Here is a 7563-nt window from a genome sequence, read left to right as displayed (position 1 = left end):
CCAGGAGGGGTGCTGTGGAGTATTTACAATTGCGTGGAAGAATTATTTACAATAATACTGGAACAACAATCATATGACAGAATCTTTGTGATCTGAGTGTGTAACAAGAATAGGAAGATCACAATCTAGAGTATTGTGCTATTGGAACAAAGGTGAAGTGAAAGAAGGAAACTTTAAAACACACTATGAAAGAGAGAACAAGGAAAACCAGTCAAACAATGCAATTAAAAAAACAAATAAAATGAAGAAAACTAAACTGAAAAGAAAAAGAAAAATACTAATAAAAGAAAAGAAGTAAAAATAATGAAAAATTAATAATATGCAAGTTCTCTGGAAATGGGAAAGTGAAGTTTTTCTCAGTTTCTCAATTGTTGGGATTAGCTTTGTGATTCCTCTTTAGATCTGACTCTGGTCCTTTCACAGCTCCAGGTCTTATTGTCTTACCTGGGGGGAAAATAGAGAAAAAATAAAAAAGAAAAGCCTCCTGCTGACTTTAAACTGACCAAGGGAGTTCTGCTGGTCTTCCGGGCTGCAGCAGGCTGTGGGGGATTGGGTTTCATTTTTCTCCCTTCCTGTAGTTTTGAGAGGATGGGGGCCAGGTCTGGCCTTCACAGTTACCTAGCCCCCAGCCCAGTTCTTCAGTTCTTTGCCAGGCCTTCTGTGCCCTTCTGTGCCAGGTTGGCACCTTCAGTACACTAGTTGTGCTGTCCTTGAGGTGCACCAATTAGGGACAACTCACACACCACCTTCTCACTCTTTGCTGTTCTAGGTGCTAGGTACTCTCAAAGTTTCTCCAAGGTAGCTCGGCTCCCCCACTGAGTTGTCTTTCTAGGGACTGCTAACTCCATGAGCCCTGCTGCTTTCCTCTGCAGGAGGTGCTGCCTCCTTCCTCTTAGCAAGCTAGTCCAGGTCCGTGGGTTGGGGTCACTGCCTCCACTATGGGTGTTGGTGCCTCCACTGAGGTTGGGTGGGGGATAGCAGAGTCACGGCCTTTGTTGTGATGGTGACTGTGGGGGCACTGCCAGGGTGGCAGGTGTGGCTGCTGCAGAAGAGTCCCCTAAATAACCACCACCAACTTTTTTTTTTGAACAAAATTCTCCTATTCAATCCTGTCGCTCCTATCAAGTGTCTGGCCTCTCACACAACCCAACTTTCCAACCAGACCTGTGACTATCTGAGTCAGGTTCCATCATAGACCAACTCTTCTTCCTTCTCCTGACATCACCTGGCTCCCCAATTTCTCTGGTAATGACCCAGCTGGTGTCCATTGTCTCAGCGGTGAACACCACCCCTATGCCACTTCATCTTTGTTTTCCCCAGTGGCTTCAAGAATTCAGGTTTGTCCTTGTACCGCTGTATCCTCCCTGTTTGGCAGGGGAGGGAGCTTTTGGTTTGGCTCTTTTCCAAGAATTCTGTGTCAGGCTGGGCAGGTGCCGGGCCTGAATCTGTAGCAGCTCTGGTCCTAGGGACCTTACTGTCCCAAAGTTATCTCCTTACTGTCTGTTTTTCTTTTTTTTTTTTTAATTTTTTTTTTACTGTCTGTTTTTCAATTCCCTCTACAATTTTGGCCTCCAACCTTCATATATGCTGGAATAAGGTTGACTGTTCACTCTGTTCCTCAGAAGATCAACTAGGTGCTCCGCCTGTGTGCAGGTGGAAGTGGACTCCACTCCCATCTACCTCGCTGCCATCTTCCAACTCTTCTGCTTATTCTTAAGTACACAAAGATTTTAAAAATTTGGTCATAATTGTAACTCTCAAGGTAAAGATTACAGTCAGTAATCATTTTTCATGTCCAGGTTCACTGCATTTGATTACTTCAGGAAGTTAATAAGATTGTAAAGCACTGCTTGTCTCTAAAGTTAATGAACTGAAGAAGACACAACCTATTGGTTAGGTTACTTTTACTCACTGCTGCTTCTGTCTATATAAGGAACACAAGTGCCAACTGAGATCTCCCTGTGCCTTAACATCTATGACACTGGCCTGAACCCCTGAACTTCCTATGGAAGTTCAGTCTCCCTTCTAAGATTTCTGGGAATTTCCAGAGAGAAGAGTAAGTTTAAATTCTCATGATGTTCTTGGCTCTGTGCTCATGCTTCTGCTGAAATTTCTCAGTTCATGGCTGTATGTTCTGTCCTACACATGCTATTCCAGTGCTACAATTTTGACTTAGATGTGGGATTCAATCCATCTTTCAAATTCTCACCCCAAATCACTCACAGAAGGTATTCATACCTGTGTCAGACTTGACTGAAATATGGGGAGACAAGAAAACTGGTTTTTGGGGTAAGTTATAAGGTGGGGGGAAGTTAACACATCTGCAAGCATGAGAGAAAAAATTAATTAAGATGATATAAATGACTTTTAAAAACATGTTAAAGGCTTATTGAGGTATTAAAAAACACACAATAAACTGTACACATTTAAAGTCTTTAATTTGATCATTAAAACCATTACCACAGTGAGGATATTGAACAAGTTCCTGCCCCCAACCCTTGCAATATTCCCTCCTTTAGCACTCTGGGCAAATACTCAACTGCTTCTTCTCACTATGCATTGGCTTGCATTCCTTACACTCAGGGGTATCCAAACCTTTGGCCACACTGAAAGAATAATTGTCTTGGGCCACACATTAAATACATAAAAATTAATGAAAATCAATGAATAAAATAAAAGGTTTTAAGTAAATTTATGATTTTGTGTTGGGTCCCATTCATAGCCATCCAGGGCCACACACATACAGCCTGCAGGTCATGGGCTGGACATCCCCGCTAGAGTTTTTTTGAATCCTCACGTGAGAACCCATTGATTTTAGAGAGTGGAAGACAAGAGAGAGAGAGAGGGAGGGAGAGACAGCAGGGAGGGAGAGAGAGAGAGAGAAGGAGAGGGAAGAGAGAAACATTGATGTGCAAAAGAAACACCCATTTTTTGCCACCAAATCTTCCATATACACCCTGAATGGGGATGAAACTTGCAACCTAGGTATGTGCCCTTACCCAGGAATCCAACTGGTGATCTTTTGGTTCATGAGATGACTCTCCAATCAACTGAACCACCTGGCCAGGACCCTAGAGTTTTATATAAATGGAATCATGTACTGTGTACTCTTTTCGAGACAGAGAGGCTTTATATCTCAGAAATGCAAATAGCTTCATGTTGAATATTGACATACTTATTCTTTAAAAGTGTTTGCCCACTCTACCATGCTGCTCTGCAGCACCCACACCTCTGGGCTATTTTACTTTCCACTGCCCTTGAATTTCATCTTAATTTTAATGCAGAACCACTATGTTTTTTCCCCTTGATTTCTGTTAGTCTGTGTACTTAGACTTATCAAGATAATTTCATGAACAAAAGAGACTTTCCAGGTGGACTTGGTGGAAAGGGGCAAAAGAGAAAAAATTGGGGCAAGTTAATAGAATACACAATAAAAAATAAATATGAAAACAGAAACTTCCTTCCCTGAGATAAAATTCAGTGGAAGCTGTTAAAATAATTTTTTTTATTCTTTTATGCCTTGTGTGTCAATGTGTTCATGTGTATATAAGTGTGTGTGAATGCACACTGTGTGAATGAGTGTGGAGTATATGTAGTGTATGTGAATGCACATTTAGGAACAGAAGCATGAATGGGGAAAAAGAGGCTATTTAAAAAAAATATTTATTGAGCCTACCTATACCAGACAGTAGGCTAAGTGCTTTCATATGTAATCACATTTAGTCCGAAGCTAAATAAATTGTCCATAGACAAAAGCAAAGATAAACCCCAAGTCTTTTGGACAGCAAACTTGGTACTTATTTCTCTGCACTGGACATGATGAGAAAGTTCACTGCATGTGAGTGGATTGGGAGTAGCTGCTTGGAGGGTTGTGTTGAAAAAGAAAATGCAGCTAAGTCTGAGCTGAGCAGGGAGATTGGCACAATTCACCAGTGATATCTGTCATGGGTACTGGTGTGGAGGTCATGTTTGCATGTTGTCCTTGCTTTATATCATGCCTCTTTAGTCTTCCCTGTTATGCAAAATTGAGTTACTGCTCTTCAGCAACAAGTGATTCAAAGCTTTGATCTCTGAAGGAGAACCCTACAGTGTATACCAAATTTTAGTTGACCTTACTTGATGGCTTCTCTGTAGTAGGATTTTATTTCTACCCTTGGTCTCCATACTTGACTTGCTGTCCAAGAGCTACTGTTGAGAGAGTCATTTTTACATTCTCTCTCCAGCTCTTCCTCTGTAGGAACCCAGGCCCCTGAAACCATCTTGCAAGGTTCAGGATCATGCTTGATTAGGACAATGCTCTCAGACCTCAAGATGATTTCTTCTTTCAGCTCTACTGCCATTCCCTAGTCCAATCACCATCATTTCTCATCTGCATTATTGCTGAAACTGTTTCCATTCTTGCCTCTGGACAGCCCATTCTTTCAAGGCATCAGGAAGAACCCTTGCATTATCCCATTTCACTCACCACCTACAACGCCTCAGTGGCTTTTATTCTAATCAGTTTAAACTCTAACTTCTCACCATAGAGGCCTCTGGCATGGACACTTACTCTCTCAGCTTGTATTGTTCTCTCCACTCCAGCCACACTGACTTTCTCTGTTCAGTGTGAACACAATAAACTCAAGTTTGCCTAAGGCTTTTGCACCTGCTTAATTGCGACCTTCTTGGAGCAGGCTTCCCTGACCTTTTTATGTATAGTTGATGCACACTCTCACACTGTCATCCTCCTTTCTTTCTGAGCACTATTATAAGATTATAATATGTTAGGTCATATGCTTATGGGAGTAAAAATCTGTCTTTTTTTGCCCACCATTCAGTCTAGAACAATGCCAGGTACAGAGAGAGAACGAAATATCTGTAGAAGGATTCATAGTACTTTATTACAAGCCTCCTCAAGTTGTTTATTATATTAAAGATAAGTAGTACTAATAAAGAGAAAAGATAAACATCTGGGTGACCTTGTGCAAGCCATTTAACCAGCTTGAACTTCAGTCTCCTTATTTGCAACAGAGCATGCAACTTGTCCTGCATACTACAGAGGGCTAAGGGCCAGTGACAGGATATGGGGCATCTAGGGCCCAAGACAGCATAAGAATTCTAGGGATTTTGCCTTGGGGTGAAGGTAGTGGTCAGCACTGTGTGCCTGGCCCCAAGCCTGCAGCTTTAGGCTTCTGGACCACCTATTTTTCTCTGCCACAGGTCAGAATCAGAGACTGGCATGGAGTATCCCACACCCAGTTTCTTTCTCTCTCTCTCCCCTGCCTCTGTTGAGTTTTCAGTTCCAACTAGAAGTCCTTCCCACCTCCTTCATGTGCAAGAAGCCCTTCCTGGAGCCTTAGAGCTCTCAAGTAACAGGTGCTGGGTGCTGCCACATCAAGCACTGCTGAAAGAAGAGTGGGGATGAGAAAATTTAGAGGGAGAGTCACCCCTCCTCAGGAATGAGGACTGGTGTTTCAGACCCTGCAGTTTCTTCCCCTTAGACCAGCTTAATGGAGACATACTCCTGCTGCTGCCAGGTCACCTCTCTGACAGCCCTCCACTGATCTACATGCTCTCCACATCTGTCACCTACTATCTCCAGCTTCTGCAAGGGACGATGGATTTTTACATCACAGGAATAGGCTCCTAGGAAACTACAGGCCACACTACCCCAGGTGGGAAGACAGTGAAAGGGTTAGGAATGGCTTTTTTTAAATTTATGCATCCCCAGATACTAATGGTGTCTTCTTGCATGACCCCATCTTTGAGCAATGGACTCTGGTCTTGGAAAGGGCCACCAAAATGTGGTCTAGGGTGGCAGTATGGCTCAGGTGGAGTCTATAGGGTCTGGTTCTGCTTCTGATGGCCTTGGCTTATCTGCCTGTGAAACAGGGTGAGGCAGCTTTAAGCTAAGGGGCAATGGAATGTCAGGGACATGGGTGCTAATGGTAGATTTGTATCCTCAGATAAGTCACTGGCCTTTGTAGGTCTCAACTGTGTCTGCTGGTAAATAAACAGTTGGGATGATGCTTGCTCTCAGAGACTGAAGCCCATCCAGGGCTAAGGTACTATTGATGATCCTTTGTTTGTTTCAGGTGCCAAATGCCCTGCTTCCTAGATCTCCTGGTTCTAGATGTAAGCAGGGCCTACACCAGCTCAGCAGCAACCTGGTCACTATCAACTCTGTTACTCTTTGTCACAAAACCTTTGTTAGCTGTTTCTATGCTTTGCCTCACTTCTCTGTACAGTAGGTAAAACTTACTTTTCAGAGGATTAAACTGAGATGTAGAGACTTGGATAAGTTGAAAGTGACCTAATCAGGATTTGCCCTGATGCCAGTGTCCTGCTCAGCCCATGATACCAGATGGAACACTTGTCCCCTCTGCTTTCCTGCCAGTGGGCAGAACTTCAAAAATCACCCACAATGGGAACAGAAGAGTGACCATCTGGCCACCTTGGAAAACAGAGTGGGCAGCTCCTCTTGCCTCTCCCAGAATAGTTGGTGAGGACCTGAGTGTTTGCAGAGACACTGGTGCTGTGTTAGATAATGTTATTAAAGAACAAACTTCTTGTTAGTCATGGCATGTTCTCTGAGAAAGGCAAAGAACTAGCAAGACAAGCATGATCCAGAGATAGCCTCAGGGACAGGCCTGGGCAAAAATAAACTACATGTTGGATGGTACAACAGAAAAAGTAAAGAAACCACGATGAGTAAATAAGAAGACAGATGTTGAGCATGGCATGGTCAGGGGAATGAGTGAGCATGGCTGGGATGCCGGGACAGAGAATCCTGCTATATAAAATGGTGGTATCTGATAGACTAGGACTGGTGTGAAAGAGCGGTGGCACAAGCTCATTCTAATGCTTTCCCTCTGCTTCAAGAAAAAGGAAGATGGAATTTCTGAAACTGGTTGGCACCTCTTTTTTTCCTGGAACTTCCAGGTGTTTTGAAAAGCAGGAGAACCAGAAATGACCTGGGATGATCCCCTTGCAATTTGAGGTAGGGTCTCTAGGCATTCAGATGTCCCCTACTCCCACCCAGGAGGCCCATTACATGACAAACATGATTTTAGTACCTAAAGGCAGAGGGATAAAGAAGGTAATAAACCAAACTGAAGGTAATAAACCAGTCAGATGAGTTATTTCTAAAGGCAGCTTTTCAAATAAGAACACAGCATAGCAACCTAAAAATGCCTTCTTCATCTGCCTTCTTCAAGAGAGGAAAAGGGGACAAGGCAGCAACGTGGGCCGTGTTTGTTTGGTAAAGTCTACAGAAACCTAACAACACACCAAGGTGTGGGCTCAAGCACCAGCCTCTTCTTCAGCCTTAGAGCCTGATATTATGCTGGGTGAGATAGTGCCCCTAAGACTCTCCTTAGGCTCCAGCTAGAAACAGGGAAGGCCAAGACAGAGAGGATATATTCTCCTGCAGATGGCCCCAGAGTTCTCTGACACAGAGATGCTAGTCAGGGTTCTCCTGGACCCCTGCAGGAATTGCAGTTTCCACATTAGTAGGGGAAGAAATCAGCTATATATCTTGAAAAGACACATCCATCCGATAGTACCACTGGTTCATCTATATCC

Source organism: Phyllostomus discolor, chromosome 6 (assembly GCF_004126475.2).
Source record: "Phyllostomus discolor isolate MPI-MPIP mPhyDis1 chromosome 6, mPhyDis1.pri.v3, whole genome shotgun sequence".
Lineage (NCBI taxonomy): Eukaryota > Metazoa > Chordata > Mammalia > Chiroptera > Phyllostomidae > Phyllostomus > Phyllostomus discolor.
Note: the sequence above shows the minus strand (reverse complement) of the source record.